Raw genomic sequence first — 17,991 nt, 5'->3', positions numbered from 1 at the left:
ATTGAATTACCTCAGTGCAAATATGCTGCTAGATGATGTCTTCAAAAGATGAATGCTCAATCTGGACCCTTGATTATATATTGTATATATATATAAATGGAGCCCTGCTCTCCTGCTATATCCTTGATGCCTTATATTAATTTTAGTAATAGAGAAATGATTTGGGAATTGCATGATGATTGAAGTGATTTAACATATGAGCATCTGCAAATTGAACTATTATAGCTCAAATCTTATATATCAGAATAACTACTTGGCATTCTTTGAGAAGATGCACTGCAGGTAAAGATTTGGTTCCAGTTTTTCAATATTTTTATGCAAGAACAGCTGGAGTTGAATTGTCTCTAATCCATCTTGAGTTGATGTATTTGAAAGATATAATGGCCAATGCATACAAAAGTTTACTTTACTAATGATGTCAGATATTGAAGATACAGAACTGGGGGATTATTACCCTGTTCAAAAAACCTGAGCAAATCTATACTAATTCCTCTTTTTTTAAACCACAAAATCCAGATGAAAATTTATTTGAACTAGATCCATGTAATTTAAGAAGACATTTCAAAAAGTTCTCTTGTATTTAGTTATCAGGATTTAGCTACATTATGTTGGAACGGATTCACTGGTATGAAGACCTATTTGCAAGGTTTATTTAATAAAGAAGCAATTCAATACATATTTATTTGAAAGTAAATCTCACTGAATTGTATATAGTTTACTGAGCAGACAAATCCAGCATTATACCGTTCAGAGCCTGAAGGTAAAAATCTATGTTCTGTGATACAGCATTTCAAGACCGATGGGACAAAATGGAAACCCGTCTTCTCCTTCATTGTCAAGCTTTTAATTGCAAATTCATTTTTGTATTAATTGTAATTTATGGGCCCCGGGGAGGGGGACTAAATTTAATTTTAACATTCTAAGCACTTTGAGGATTTGATAGCTCCATCAGTCAAACCAATAAATAAATAAATAAACCAGAGAGAGCACTTCTGCCTTGGAGGAAGAGATATGATTGCAAACCCCTTTCTCTTCCCCCTGGAAACTTCTATTCATTGACATTGAGAGAAATGAAAAGAGAACAGATTGCACTGCATATGCAAATAAGAGAAAGCTCTGGAGCTATAGCATCAAAAGCCCTCCTAATACTCAATCCTCTCTGCTGTCTATGGGATAATTTAGACTAAATCCAAGCCTAAAATTGGTCACGGTGGGAGGAAAAATTGTTTTGTTCAATGGCGAGAATGGTAGCAAATGCTAGTCTGTTCTAATTTTTTGCTGGTGCTGAAGTTTCTAAAACTTCTTATGCCAGAGCATCTAAAGCTCCTGCTATCATTTATCATGCTTCCCTGTGTTTATATTACAGTTCAAGAACTTATAATTATGTAATTATGATTTTCGCATAGTTTTGGCAGCTTTTCTACACAATCCCAGCATAGCACCTTATAGCAAAATGTATAGTAAAATGAAAATAAAGTAAAATATTGGGGCCACTGCTTAAAATATAACTGCACTAGTTCCAATTTATTTTCTGACTACAATTCAAAGTCATAACTGTTCCCTTTAGATCCCAAATAATTGTTGTCATTAGTTGTGAAGTTGTGTCTGACCCATTGTGACCCCATTGACAAATTTCCTCCAGGCCTTCCTGTCCTCTACCATCCTCTGGAGTCCATTTAAGTTCACGTTGACTGCTTCGGTGACTCCATCCAGCCACCTAATTCTCTGTCGTCCCATTCTTCTTTTGCCCTCAATCATTCCCAGCATGAGGCTCTTCTCCAGGGAGTCCTTCCTTCTCATTAGGTGGCCAAAGTATTTGAGTTTCATCTTCAGGATCTGGCCTTCTAAGGAGCAGTCAGGGTTGATCTCCTCTAGGACTGACCCCCAAATAATTAGGGATCACCTAATTAGGGGTGGGTTCTGGATTCTTTTACTGCCGGTTCGCTCAGACACGTGCTTTGGGTGTGCACTTGATGCACCCAATGCGCGCAAGTGCAGTAGTAAAAAAAATGCTTCTGCGCATGCACAGAAGCAAAAACAAGAACACTGCCAATAGAACCAGTTCGGAGTTACTACCTACTTGGCTGAACCAGTTCCAACCAATAGGAACCCACCTCTGACAACCCCCCTTATCTGAGATAATCTTGCTTAAGCATTTTAGATTTTTCTCCAACCCTGCTACTTTTAAACCTAAATACAATTGTCCAACCACACAAATGAATAAAATGAGTAAGTGAGTTAATCAATTTAAAGTGTATTTAGCAAAAACATCCCGGGAATTACTGCAAATAGTACAAAACTGGACGTACATAGTTTAAATCAGTGTTTTTCAACCACTGTGCCGCGGCACACTAGTGTGCCGTGACATAGTGTAAGGTGTGCCGTGGGAAAATTACTTTATATATAGTCAATATAGGCACAGAGTTAAAAATTTTTAACATTTTCTAATGGTGGTGTGCCTCGTGATTTTTTTCATGAAAAAAGTGTGCCTTTGCACAAAAACGGTTGAAAAACACTGGTTTAAATAACGAGTGCTCATCAAAATTACTCCCTCTGCAGCATTTTTCAGTAGCATGTTCCTATAAAACATGAATATTAGGGTGTATCTGCCTCCATCAAAGACAGGTGGAATAGCTATGCAAATGATGACTGATGCTTAACTATGGAGGAGTAGGGAGAAGGTACATAGAAGCAGTTTTTTAAGGGAGGGAAAACTCAGTCTGAGAGTTCCTTCAACAAATGTGTAGCCCCGTCTAAAGGATTCTTTAAGGAAATCTTTACCAAAACAGATTGTATATAGAGATTTATTTCTGAGTAAGGCTCATTTCCCAGCACAGATAGGAGGGTTTCATAGGAATAAGCCTCAATGCTAAGCATGAATTTGCCTTCTCTTCTAAGATGAGGCTATTGCTATTTTATGATACTTCTGTCATGAAAATATTTTCCAGAGATTTGAACAGGAATGCCTCTTCTCTTTGCCGGAAATGCGAAGAACATCAATTATCTTAACAGTATCTGTGATGCAATGCAGGTAGTCCTTGGATTATGACCACAATGGAGCCCAAAGTTTCTGCTCTTAGGTGCGACATTTTTAAGTGAGTTTTTGCCCCATTTTACCACCTTTCTTGCCACCATTGTTAAGTGAATCACTGCAGTTGAGAGGTTAGTAACCCAGTTGTTAAGTGAATTTGGCTTCGCCATTGACTTTGCTTGTCAAAAAGTAAAAAAATGACCTTGGGACACAGCAGCTGTCACAACTATGAATCGGTTACCAAGCATCTGAATTTTGATCACATGATTATAGGGATGCTGCAAAGTTCATAACTGTGAAAAACATAAGGTCATGAGTCCCTTTTTTTCAGTGCCATTGTAACTTTGAACAGTCATTAAATGAACTGATGTAAGTCAAGGACTACCTGTATGAATTTGGAGAGAATCTCAACAATCACATCGCAGCTTCCCACGGAGGAGGCAATACATGGCAGAAAGGGGCCCAAAATAAGAGATCCTGCAATCCTGAACTGGATGGGAGGGGAAGGAATAGGTACAGGTAGCCACACCCTAGAAACTCCCAGGATAAATCTATTAGGTTAGAAGGTTATAGCTTTAGTCTGGTGAGATTCTATCTACCAAGTAGAAGAAAATAAAGAATTGGACTCAATTGGATTTCACTGTGCCCTCTTTGCGCTTCAGTTTGAAAGTATCCTAACTCTACTTGTTGTTAAGACCCTTGAAGACATACCAGGTGGTATCTTGGTAACATTTTCAGAAGTAGTTTTCTACCAGCACCTTCTCTTTTGGGTTGAGAGAAAATGACTAGCTATGGTCACCTGCTCCAGTTTATGTTAAAGGCAGGACTAGAAGTCATGGTCTCTCAGTTCCTAATGCAATACCTTTAAATGTTATCTCAGAACAGGCTGTCAGGGATTTTGAAGAAAAAAATCAGGAATAAGTTTGTGTAGAGGCAGCTCTTGCTTAGCATTCATTTGTTACAATGGTACCGAACGAAGGAAGAACTTAAGGCTGGTTCTCAAAGTTCCAACTGTTGCCATGCCAAGTTCCTTAAAAAAAAAAACCATTATAGCATAGTGAAATTCTTACAGAGGTAATTCTTGGTTAAAGCCAGCAATTGGGACCAGAATTTGCTTTGCTAAACAATGTTTTTGTACAGTCCAATGTCATGTGAGTTTAGCAACTGCAATCCCAGCAGTTCCCATTGTATTGTTAACTGAATCCTTCTGGTCATAAGACAAGTACCCAGTCCAATCAAAGCCATTCCCGGCTTGGTCCCTCCCAGTGTTGAACCTCATAAGATAAGGAACTGCTTCCTGCTGAACTATCCACCCCCATCTCTGCCTTTTGGGCATCTACCTACCCACTGCCGCCAGCTGCCCCTGCTGTCCAGACCTATTTGCTGCACTTGCCACATCATACATCATTGTTATATCTCCTGGACCCAGTGGTGAAATTCATTTTTTTTACTACTGGTTCTGTGGGCATGGCTTGGTGGGCATGGCAGGGGAAGGATACTGCAAAATCCCCATTCCCTCCCCACTCTGGGGCCAGCCAGAGGTGGTATTTGCTGGTTTTCCAAAGTACTCAAAATTTCTGCTACTGGTTCTCCAGAACCTGTCAGAACCTGTTGAATTTCACCCCTGCCTGGATCCTTCTTTCATGCCACCCATCCCCCCCCCCCATACTGGTACAGCCAGAGTTTTTCTTGTGCCCTGTAGCAGTTCACTGGAGAAAGTTTGCTGCTCCATCTCCATTGCATCTTGATACTGGAGCTATTTGGAGTGGTAAGGAACTTTGTTTCTAGCTACTTTGCTAGATCAATTAAAGGAAACCTTGAAGGCTTGTACAGTATAAAAAAGGTCACTCATATCACTTCTGGTTGGCAGCCAAATTATGGCATGGCAAGAATGGGATAATATAGAGTTTATGTAGACTCAATCTACTATTACACAGGGTTGTTGCAGAGATAAAATGCAAAGAGGAAGTGCCTTGTAAGGCACCTTGAATCCCTGAATGAAAAGATGGAATTGAATGCCAATAGATAAATACATAGGTCTAATTTAGATAATAAAGACAGACATCTAAGCTCTCCTTTAGCTCTTGATATTTGTCCAGGAGTCATATAGATGAAAAGAAGTGATTCAGTTTCCAACAGTGATTTTGCTTCCAGATTTACCCAGTCAGATTTAGAGAAGGGTTTCGGGTTCAGCTGAACCCCAATATCTGATCTGGATCAGGATATTTTCATATATATTACTGTCTGTATAAACTGAAGTTGAATCCATCTGGCATGATCCAAAGAGACACACAAGCCTTTTCAAAGAACATAATATTTCATAGTGGGGAAAAAAAGAAGAGGATGCTACATCCATAAAAAAACAATTATGTTGTTTTTATTGCTTCATAAAACACAAGGAGGAAAAGGGAGAAAGACAAGGCTGGGAGAGCAGGGTGGAGGGTAAGGGAGAAACAAGAGTGAACAAATAACTGACAAACCAGGTTAAAGAGATGAGTCTTTGCTTAAAAGGATCACCTTAAAACAAATACCGTATTTTTCAGAATATAAGATGCACCAAGATTTTGATGGGGCAAATTTTAAAAAAAGGTTTTGTACTCTGCAGACCTCCCAAAAATAGGCTGTTTTTTTTTTTTTTTTTTTGCAAAAACAGGCCTGTTTTTCATCAAAAAAGCACCCGTTTTTTTGTCAAAAATGGAGCCCATTTTTTGTCAAAAAAAGGACAGGCATAGCCTTTAGGAGACTTGTATAGGGCTCCTGGGGGCTGGGAGGAGGAACAAGCAAAATATGGCCCATTTTTCACTTATTTTTGCCCTCCCCAGCCCCCAGGACCACTCTGGAAGTCTCCTAAGGGGTATGCATGGCCATTTTTGCAAAGGGGGTGGGGTTTTGGGAGGCCAAAAATGCTGTATTCAGTGTATAAGATGCATTCAGATTTTCAGCCTCTTTTTTGAGGGAAAATTGCATTTTATACTCCAAAAAAATGGTAGTATACTGCAATTCATCCAAGCAAAAATTGAACTATGATCAATCAGATTTCTTGTATGTATGTATGTATGTATGTATGTGTGTGTGTGTGTATATACACACACACACACACACACACACGTATATATATATATATATATATATATATATATATATATATATATATATATATATAAAGTCTCCCTTTATTTATTTATTTATTTATCAGCACAAATATATATATATATATATATATATATATATATATATATATATATATATATGTGTGTGTGTGTGTGTGTGTGTGTGTGTGTATGTATGTATGTATGTATGTATGTATGTATGTATGTATGTACCACTATGCCACCACATCATACATTTCTTATCATATTAACATTAGTTTATTTTTCTGAATATGGATAATCTTCATCCCATAATAATTTACTAATGTTCCCAAATATTTTATTAATTGATATTAATTGTTACAGCAACAATAGCATCAATAATTTGCTATCACCTGTATTTTTATTTGTATTTTTATCTGTGACAACCTTGTCTTAGATTGGGTTTAGATTTGAAGCTGACACTATTGCCAACACTTAGCCGAAAAAATATTCATTCTATCCTCCAGCAGGATACAATTGTGTGGTTTCCTTCCATTGAAAGTTTATCAAAGCATTGAAAGTTTATCTAACCATCCTAGACCATGGCCTTGATAACCCCATCTTTTATGGATTTTTATAATAATAAAGATATCTGGAGCTACATCAAGTGCACATTATCAAGGCAGAAAATTGCTCACTTAGAAGAAGAAACAGCAGCAAATACATAAATGGCATTTCACAATGTTCTGTTGGATATAATCGGTCCTTTGCTTGGACAAGTAAATTGCACATGAATTATTATGGCAGATGAGGACATTTTGTTATGGACTACATCCCTTCAGTAAGATTTATTATGGAATTATATAAAAGTTTATTTTTTAGGGAAAGTAAAAATGTTAACATTTGCAGATTAGTTTTTGTAGCTATATCAATTCTTCTGAAAATATTGGTAAGGATCATTAAGTCAGAGTTCCTGATTCCAAGGCACAACATCAGGATTTGGCCTGATGGAAGGAATGTTGGGAGATGTGGACTGATTTTTTAAAATAAATTTGTATTATTTTATAAATGTATTTCAAAATTGGTCTGAGTGAATAATTATAATTTCATTATTTATTACACATATTATGATTACATATTCCAATAGACTATGGGCAGTTTACAAAGTGCAAATACATAGTTAAAAGAATTAAAAACATGGGTTGGCCCAAATAACCATAATAATGAATTATATTAGCGCCCCCCCCCCCCAAAACACATTTAGCCCTGCTGTCATTATCAATTGGTAGACTTTGAATAGAAGACTACCCAGTGGTGGGAATGACTCTCTTTCTTTAGAACTCCTTTAAGCATCTCATCAATAGGTCCTCAGAAAGGATTCAGTTCAGAAGTGGTATTCAGCAAGTTCTGACCAGTTCTAGTGAACCAGTAGCATAAATTTTGAGTAGTTTGGAAAACTGGTAAATACCACTTCTTGCTGTCTCCACCTCCATTTTTTTCTGTCTTCTGAATCCCAACTGATTGGGAGGAAATGGGGATTTTGCAGTAACCTTCCCCTGGAGTGGGGTGGGAATGGAGATTTTACAGTATCCTTCCCCTGCCATGCCCACCAAGCCATGCCATGCCCACCAGGTCATGCCCATAGACCTGGTTAGTGAAAATTTTTTGAATCCCACCACTGACTCAGTTATAGTAGAGATGCTGATAGACAAGAACAAAGGAAGAAGAAAGGCAAAGGAAGAAGCTAGAACAAAAGAACAACCCAGTTGAAAGTGCAGAATCCAGCTGGGGCAGAATTGATGTTGGTTGCCAAAGGTCTGAAGTACCTATGTCATGCACTTGCATGTCAGAAGATCCAGGTGATGGTGATTAGAAACTGGCCAGGTGCTGGCTTGGATTTCCAAGTGGCTGAGACCACTGTTATTTGGAGGAGCACAGAGATTGTTGACTTGGAGTTCAGGCACTGGCTACCACTTGGGGGATAATGGGAGGTCCTTAAGAGCTAAACATCAGGCAGCAGAAAGACTTTGGTTGTCCTGGGAGAAGTGTCCAAAGGACATTGTGAATCCTACTGGTATAACAATATACTAATGCTGGGATCTCCAATGTGGCAATCATGGGTGGCCATGTCTCTGGGGTCATCATTAGGTCTCCTGCCCCATTCTATTTTTTGATCTTTTAAAAAACAGGTTTAAAACATAGGTTTAAAAACATAGCTTTTTTTTCAGATAGAAGGTCCATACAGAGAGTGGTGAAGATAGCTGAGAAGATTTTAGGAAGCCTGTTTCTCATTATTCAGGACACTGCTTATAAGTGCTATGTGCTTACAGCTCAAAGCATAGTTAGAGCCTATTCTATTCTATTCTATTCTATTCTATTCTATTCTATTCTACTCTACTCTTCCAATGTAAACAAAACTAGAAAGCAAATTGCTGTATTATAAAGCAAAGCACCGGCTTCTTGAATAATTTTCACATTCCAAAATATCTTTGGATTCCATGAGTCTTATAGGGGTTAAAATGTTGAGTGGATGTATCCAAAGGATGTAGTAACAGTGTTAATCTGTGGTTGGAGTATATAGAAAATTCCATGACATGGAGGTTTTCATGAAACCATCTCACTATTTTGACTTCTGATAAATAGGAGTTTTCTGACCCACTGTATCACAAGTTACCAGATTTCTGCTGCAAAACTCACAGACTGGTAGGCAAGGCTTAGTTACTGCACAGTTTGGCAGTCCAGATGTGGTAGGTAACTTGGCTATCTAAAAGTGGCCACCATTTTGTGAATGGACAAACCACTTCTTGTAGCTATTTTTGTAAAAGTATCCACAACATCCTATCAATGTATTCCCTGGTCTAAATGCTTGGGAATTACTATTTTATTTTTTGATGCCATTTGTTCCATGTTTTTTGTTCTATTGCCTCAGCAGATAGCAGCACCTAACTGACCTTGGCTAATCTCAAATACTAAACAGAGTTGGCTTTTGAGATTAGCATTATGAGTTAGCATTGGATAAGGAATCCTTCCGTGAATTCCAACACTGAGATTTACACTGAAAAGTGAAAGGAAAAGATACTGGAAGAAGATGATAGTCTCAAACTCCTATAGCACAGCTAAGAATACTGCATGATGCATCCATTTAGTCATCAGTAGTCAAGCTTGCTGAGGTCACCTTAATTCACAGCTGTCAAACACGATGTATCGCGATGTATTGCAACATTTTTGCCTTTGTGGAACTGGGGTTGGTGTGGCCTGCGAGTGATGCATCCGGCCCATAGGCCGCCAGTTTGACACCTCTGCTGTCAGAGTTGCAAGTAGTAGACCCGTAGTTTTGTAGCAAGCAAAACTACAAGCCAGGTAGATTCCTCAAAGAATAGCTTTATTGGATATATCATATTGGCACAGATCTGGTGAAAACTGACTCTGAAGGTTCCCACAGTTTTCACCTGATTAAAAGGTAAAAGTTTTCACTTTCTCAAAACCATCAGTCACATGGACCAATCACAACTCTGTATGGTTGACTGGTGATATCACTCCTCCTTCCTTTGACCAGGTATGAGAATGTCCTTGGTTCCCAAGCGAAAGTATTTTATTTTGCCTACAAAGTCTCAACTATCTCAATTCCCCCCTCCCTATTCCTAGGCTCCAGTGTGGTAACAATGAAACTTCAAGATGGCTTCGGTCAGGTCAGCTTCAAGGTTGACAATTGCCTTAATTCATTATATTCAAGTCTCCTGCAGAACCTGCATGGATTCTTATTATGAAGCAGTCTCTTTATCTTATATAGAGTCATGCATGTATAATCATAACAAAATGTTCTTTAGGGTTTTTTTCTTTTCTTTTATAATTGGAAGAAGATCATTTATTATATCTTAATTATAACAATGTATTTATATTATGAAAAGTAAATGACTGCACAAAGCGTGGGGGGTGAGCACACACACACACACACACACACAGTTAAGAAAAATGTGCTTAGGTTTTATATTGATTGTTTCCTGAAAATTACTTTGTAAGAGGTTTGTTTTTCTTTTCTCTTTTTTCCCCCCCTCACAGAAGCAACTCTTGACTAACTACAGAAATATATTGGCTTAAAAATTTCAAAGTTGACCTAAGCACCTTGGGAGTTCTGCATTTGAAATAACAATCTTTATGAGGCCCTGGTGAAAGTTTACTTTTTCCATTTTTAGAAATTATATCTGGGCCTTTCTCTTCTTTGTGTCTCCTAGCAGCTTTCGCTTTTAACTAGAAGTTGGAAAGGTCAGGTTTCAGACCAGATGAGGTCAATGAGATCAGGCACATCTCCTTCCATTTCCTTGTACTTCCCTCTCAGTGGAAGCAGAATAGGAAACTTTGACCAACTTAACTTCTTTGCAGATGTGCTCTGAGTTTATTTTCACCATTGGAGGGTGCCTTGTAGCATCATCCATCAGAAATAATAGACACCCATCAGCTCATCTATAGAAAAAAAAATATCTAAAAGATATCAGGTGTATGTCTGAGCCAAATCCAGAAATTGCCTAGCTAATGCACTGTGGCATGCAAAGAATCTTATTCAACTTTTCCAATTACAGTTGTGTCAATTTTATCTGCTGTTTTGCTTGGGTTTAAAAATTATCATCGCCACTGTTTAATGTTTTAGGTCATGCTAATGTATCCAGACGATATGAAGCATCAAGTGTGTTTTTCTTCCATTCAAAATTTAATTACAAAAAATACTTATTGACACAACCTTAGGCAAATCAGTTTGATGGAAACCATAGCAACTGTTAATTTCATTACAAGACGCTTCCACACTTACCTTTTTTTCCTCTGGTATACTATTGACAGAATTACACACATCATTATTTGAAAAACACTCCAGGAGTTTTAAAATACTTTCCTTCTCGTTCTTCTCTACCTTCTTAAAGAAAGTATTTCTGTGCTGGCTCCAGGGCTTATAGACAAGGTGCCAGTTTGGTAGGAAGGGTTCAGTAGATTGGAAAAGCTTTGGATTCAGCACTGGCATTGACTATTTCCCAACATATCTCATTTTAATTCTAAGTATTTGAGAACTGGAACAAATATAACTAACTGCTGGGTTTTGTGTGTGCACGTGTGCGTATGTGTACAGAGAAGGAAAGAATGGAAACACACACACACACACACACACACACACACAGTGCATATGTTAAGAAAATGAATAATGGCTACCAGTACAATATTAAAAAAATAAGTTGTACATATGTATGTATGTATGTATGTATGTATGTATGTATGTATGTATGTATGTATGTATCTATCTATCTATCTATCTATCTATCTATCTATCTATCTATCTATCGTATATGAAAATATACAAAATATGCCACATTGATTTGGTCATGAAAATCTGGAATTTCCTACTGAAATGCTTTTCAACCTACAGTAAATAATAATTCCAGATAAGGAGATGTTGAATTAAGCAGACACTTGCCAAGCTCTTCAATTTTCATGCTTAAATTGCACTGTTTGTTTTTTTGTTTTGCTAAAGTTTTTCACTGCTGTCAAAGTATGTAGGAAAGAGTTAAGTTGTCCCTTGAATAACAGACAGAATAACAGAGTTGGAAGGGACCTTAGAGCTCTTCTAGTCCAACCACCTGCTCAAGCAGGAAACTCTATACCATTTCAGATTAATGGTTGTCCAATCTCTTCTTAAAAACCTGTTGGACCACCCATAACTTCTGGAGGCAAGTCATTCCACTGATTAAATGTTCTAACTGTAAATAAAATTCTCCTTAGTTCTAGGTTGCTTCTCTCCTTAATTAGTTTCCACCCATTGCTTCTTGCCCTGCCTTCAGGTGCTTTAGAAAATAGATTGACCCCTCTTCTTTGGGGCAGCCCCTTAGATATTGGAATATTGTTATTATTTCACCCTGGTCCTTCTTTTCATTAAACCTCCAACTCCTTCAGCCATTCTTCATATATTTTAGCCTTCAGTTCACCAATCAGTAATCATCTTTGTTGCTCTTCTCTGCACTCTTTCTGGAGTCTTGGATTAATGAGCACTAGACACTTGGGGAGACTCATTCAGGTGAAATAGAAGAAAGTTACAGTTTCGAAGGCATTCTTGAAGCCAGTCATATCTTTAAAATATTGTAATGTAGACATGCTATTAAAAAAAGTCTTGCAATGATGCAATCCAAGCTTTGCCTGTTTTCTACATGCATTGCATGTGGTTCAGCCATACAAAGAGTGGATGGAGCTTTGATTGTACTATGATAGCTACCATCTTGACTTTTTTGATGAGATCCCTTGCATACCCTTGCTATAATGTATTCTTCTTAAATGTGATGTCCTCCAAATGTTCTGGGATACAATTTCCATCTTTCTCCCTTAGTAAAGTTAAATTATTGAGGAAGATTACTGTCATAATTTATGCTGGTTGGCAGACAAAGAGGAAGGAAGCATAAAAGCATTTCTACTTTTACTGAATTACAGTTTTATTGAGATGAGTGGAAAAAGAAAACATTGCCGTTATACATTTTTGTAAGGAAAGAGATGGAGATGTAGCCTAATAGGATAGCTTTTAAGTTGCTTCTGTACGTTGGAAACTGTAGCCTCCAGCAGAGAAGTGCACCTTTATGTCTTTTTAAAACTTAAAACTACAGCCTATAGCAATATAAACATTGTCCTGAAATTTTATGGAACTGAAAAATGTTGAATGATATAGGCCTGGGAAGAAATTCAGACTGGAAAAACAAAGAATACATTTCAGAAAGCATTAGGAGAAATTCAACATGTATTCATTTTTTTAAATATTTCTAACCTTGCATCTTCAAATGCATAAATTGTTGGTCATATGGAATGACAAAATCTTCCAGTCAGCTAAACTTTTTTCTGCATCATTTAATAATCATGTCTATAGTGCATCTTCTAAAACAGGGATGTCAAACTCATTCCCACATAGCAGGTTGTGTTGGAATTTTGTTTGCCCTTGGGGGACTGGGGTGGGTGTGGTGTGTTCCTTGTGGCTGACTGGCTGGGCGTGGCCAGGTCTGGGGGGGGCAGGGGGCAGTCCATCACCATCTATGGGGTGGCCCATGGGCCATCTCTGTGGCCTATCACAGGCAGAATCCAGCCCATTGACATACCTGTTCTAGAAGCTTCTGAACTGCAATTGCCAATAACTAACATTAGATGTCTGGTCTAAGTCATTATGCTGATCCCTGATTTAAAATAAAGTAGTACATACAGGCAAAAAGTACACATGAGCATAGGCATAACATATTTAACAAGAATAATTATATACACTATAGTGCTAAAGGCACTAGGCTAGAAATCAGGAGACTGTGAGTTCCAGTCCTGCCTTAGGCATGAAAACTGGCTGGGTGTCCTTGGGCCAATCACTGTCTCTCAGTCCAATTGACCTCACTGCATTGTTGTTGTGGAGAAAATTTGAGGAGGAAGGGATATTATATATGTTCATTGCCTTATTTATAAAAACAACAAAGGTAGACATCAATCAATCAACCAGTTTTAAAAACCAAGAACATCAATTTTTTTTAATTCCTACTTCTTATTCTCAGCATGTATTTCATGGGCTAGATATGTATCACTTTTGGAAAAAAAGCCTTTTTAAGACCCTTCATAATTTTATATGAGCTTTTTACAAAGAATGCAATGGCACTTGTCGTATACTGTAAGCCGCCCAGAGTCCTTTGGGATTGGGCGGCATAGAAATCTAATACGTTCAATTCAATTCAATTCAATTCATTTCATTTCATTTTATTTGTCTTGTATGCCGCCCACTCCCGGAGGACTCCGGGCAGCTCACAATAGACAAAGGAAAGGGGATAAATAGACAAAGACAACATTTTAAAAAAGATGCAACATTCACAATTTCCGTGGGGCTGGATGTTTCACAAGCCCCCCGGCCTGCTGGAGCAGCCAGGACTTGGTGACTTTGCGGAAGGCCGGGAGGGTAGTAAGGGTCCGGATCTCCACGGGAGGTCATTCCAGAGGGCTGGAGCTGCAACAGAGAAGGCTCTCCCTCAGGGAGTTGCCAGCTGACATTGGCTGGCAGATGGAATCCGGAGGAGACCTAACCTGTGAGATCTAATCGGTCTATGGGAGATAATCGGCAGGAGGCGGTCTCTCAGGTACCCAGGTCCAATGCCATGTAGAGCTTTATAGGTAATGACCAGCACAATACTGCTTCTTCATTTCTTCTACTAATGTGGAAATACTCCTCTGCCAAACTTCACTGATTTCTAGCAAATAACCATGATTTATTTGTGATTTATTTTTATACTGTAACAATGGTACATCTGTGTACCAAAAAGCTGTAATGTTCATTCTGTTCACAATTTATATGTTATTCTTACATCAGAGTAATATGAACATATGAATATTGTATGTACAATTGACATATACTTCTAAGATAAATAGCAGACATTGAGAATCAAAATAGGTCCACTCCAATCACTGCCTTTAAATTACATTGTACTGGTGAGTAGATATTTGGTTCAGTAAGGACTTTTGTATTTCTGGAAACAAATAAACTGGAAAACAGCTTATATTTAGCTTTTCTGGGAAAAATGCTTAATTATGAATGGTTATGATGAAGGAAATGCTTAATGTTGACATCGAGCCAGTGACCTTTAATGGATATCTTTGAACTTTAAAAAATTCTCCCTTTGGAAATATAGAGATTAACAGTGTTATTGCCTTAGTATCATAAATTTTAAAGCAAGAGATATTTTACCGTGTGGAGGATTTTTTCTGGTTTGATTAGGAGCTTTGGGGGGGCTATATTTTTCATATATGTTGTGGACACCTTTCCTTTTGGTGGTTTAAAAATGCTTAAATAGAAACAATAACAGAGATTTAGCAGGGGTTGTTCTTAGTAGCAAGTAGTAAATTGATAGATTTGTTCATCCCCTACTCTTGTGGTCTGTGACATTATTTCTTTCAGTTGCTAAATTATCCCTTAATTGAATTTATTCTTGCAACATGTTGGATTTGGTTGTAACCAGAAAGTATCTTAGATAAAATAGCTACATCACAGTACCAATGAACAAGAAGAAGATAAGTAAACTCTACTAATTTTCTGAAAGAGGTAGAGTTAGAGAATATGGCCTTTAAGTTCAGATCAAAACCCCTTTATTTTTTAGTTGCATATGTTTGCATTCTTAAAGTTAAGGGAAAAGGTTCAGATTTTAATGTCCATTTGGTACCTCCCTCTTTTAAGAAAACACTTTTCAACCTGCTTTACACTTTACTGTGAATCAGTTAAATCACTGGAAAATTAGAACTTTAAGAGCTTTCTCAACTACCAATTAAGTAAAAATTCTTCCCTCTATACTGTAAGGACCCCACTGGGAAAAGAATGTGCAGGGCGAGGAAAAACAAAGTTTTTCTTTACTATGTTCTTTTCAATCAGTGATAATTTTTCTCCAGAGAATGTAAAAGTGGCAGATGTATTTATTTAGTTACTTTGTCAAATGTCTATGGCAGCCTGACTCCATGAAGACTCTGATATTAAATGATCCATATATACATATTTGAATCAACTTTCAGCCTGTCAAAGTTAATTAATAGTAAAACAAATTTCTAAGATGGAATCCTTGAGATAGTCAGTGGGCAAGGGAAGCTGTGGGTTGTGAAGGATCTCAAACTTTTTTTACTTTGTCTCAGAGAATTTCATTTTTGTATTAAAGCAGGGATATCAAACTCGTGTCGTCATGGCGTCATCACATGCTGTATCGGGACTTTCCCCCCCTCGCTAAACCAGACGGAGGTGAAGTCAGCACATGAGGCATCTGGCCCACAGGCCGTGAGTTTGACAACCCTGTGTTAAACTATCAAAAATGAAATTTTGCAGAAATCAGCAGTTAGCTTAAAATCAATCAGCAAAGTGTTCAGTTTTCAATATAACCACACTTCCTATCAGAGACAATATAGGGGTTTTATACTTTAGGCAATTCCATGGTCAAACAAAATGGAACAAGCAAAAGTATATATGAACTGTACAAAATGCCCATTCAGATATTTTATTTCAGGTTAATCAAATGTCTGCATCAAACTGGCTTCCTTAATTGAATCAGAAAAATTAGACGGAACCATTGAATCAAATTGGATGCTTCCAATTTGATTGGACAAAGTCATTTCAAATTGTACCGAACTGATTTGATGCCTTAAATCTAAGCAAAAGATAGAATCTACTCAGGTTTCCCAATTGATTCAAACTTTCACATCAAAGTGATTTAATAAGTCAAATTGGATTGAAATTGATCTACCCCTTCTAATGTACAACAATTATTATTTTCTAAATATCTATGATAGAAGTATTATTTAAGGATGAAACAACAGCTCAATAAGATTATCAGAGCAATCCTAATACAAGGTTAGATGGTTTCTAAACATGTACGATAGAGCAGAAAGGAGTGTCTAATTCTCTTCCATAGTTGTGCTGCTGTTTACTAATTGGAAGTTGATTACAAGAGAACTCTCAACCCGCAAGTAATGTTAATAATTCCAGGACACATGAAAAAAACAATATTTACCATTACAAAGTAATGTACTTTTAACTAAGAAAATTAGCTCACTCCAAAAACAAGGGCATCTGGGAAGCCAGACTCCATTTCCTTTAGTATTCTGAGGAAACAGAAGCACCAGGAAGAATCCAGCCTAATCCATGTCACATGTTCATCTGAGGACAAAATTCTACATCCCATACACAACAGCATTGCTAGTAAGATTTAGATGTATCTATCTGTATTTGTTAATCACTTTGCTCACCAGCAATTCAACACTGCTTATTTTCTATTTGGGTTCTTATTGTATGTAATTCTATTTTTCTCAGTTACACCCATCCTGTTTCTTTAATAAAACATCCAAATATACGCACACGGTCCATTTCATTGGAAGACAGGTGGGTTTAGCTGTACGTCAAGCTGCACACAGAATAACGTGTAGTGCGGACAGAACAGATATCATGATGATAGTTAAACCAGGCTGTTTGCTTAAGAATACTTTATGGGGATGCTGGACCAAAGTAAATCCATATTGTGGGTTAGAAAGTTAATTTGTTTTATCCCATCTACTAGAAAAGTAAGTGGCTTAGTTGCTAAACCAATAGAGCAGTATTTCCCAATAGTCTGCATTTCTGATGTCATTAGATAATTGGCTATGTTAGCTGGGACTTGTAGTCCAACAATTACAAAACACTGTATAGCAAATACTGTTGTACACATAATTTATAATTGTCAAGCAAAGCAACATATTCATATTACCCATTCAACTTTTATAGTTGTGACATCTTGAACATTTCAGTGTTAATGTTTAGAATTTTGACTGGTAGCCTTTTCTTGTTGATTTGTGTAGTTTATCAACTTCCCAGAGTCATTATTTTTAAACAGAGACAGCCTGTTTATGTTTTTTAAATTGCTACCCTATTGCTCACATTTTCCTCTATTCTTTCATTGCTGTAAGATGCAGTCTTCATAATAATCTTTTCAATGGAAGCCATTATGAATGCATTATAAAACATGCACCTTGATTATAAATGCACACATTTTCTACATTGCTAATATAAAATAAATGTCATGTATTTTTTCACTTTCATCTTTTGCCAAAGTAGTTGATATTAAGGGGCTATTAAGAAAACCTGAGTCTCAGATCATTATTCATTCAACAGTTTTAAAAAAAAGTATCTGTGCATTAGATGCTATTAACACATGCAGAATGCCAAATATAATGATCCCATTAAATCAAACATGATTAATAGTTCATGAGAACTGAACCATTGTTATTTCTGAAAGAGTTCTTTATATTACTATTCACTCAAATAATTTTTGAACATGTCCAGTTGAGAACAGCCTGAAGGCGCTCCAGTGGATGGTGTAGACTGTTCTAGTCACTTCA

The sequence above is a fragment of the Thamnophis elegans genome, chromosome 4 (assembly GCF_009769535.1).
Source record: "Thamnophis elegans isolate rThaEle1 chromosome 4, rThaEle1.pri, whole genome shotgun sequence".
NCBI classification, from domain to species: Eukaryota; Metazoa; Chordata; class Lepidosauria; order Squamata; family Colubridae; genus Thamnophis; species Thamnophis elegans.
Note: the sequence above shows the minus strand (reverse complement) of the source record.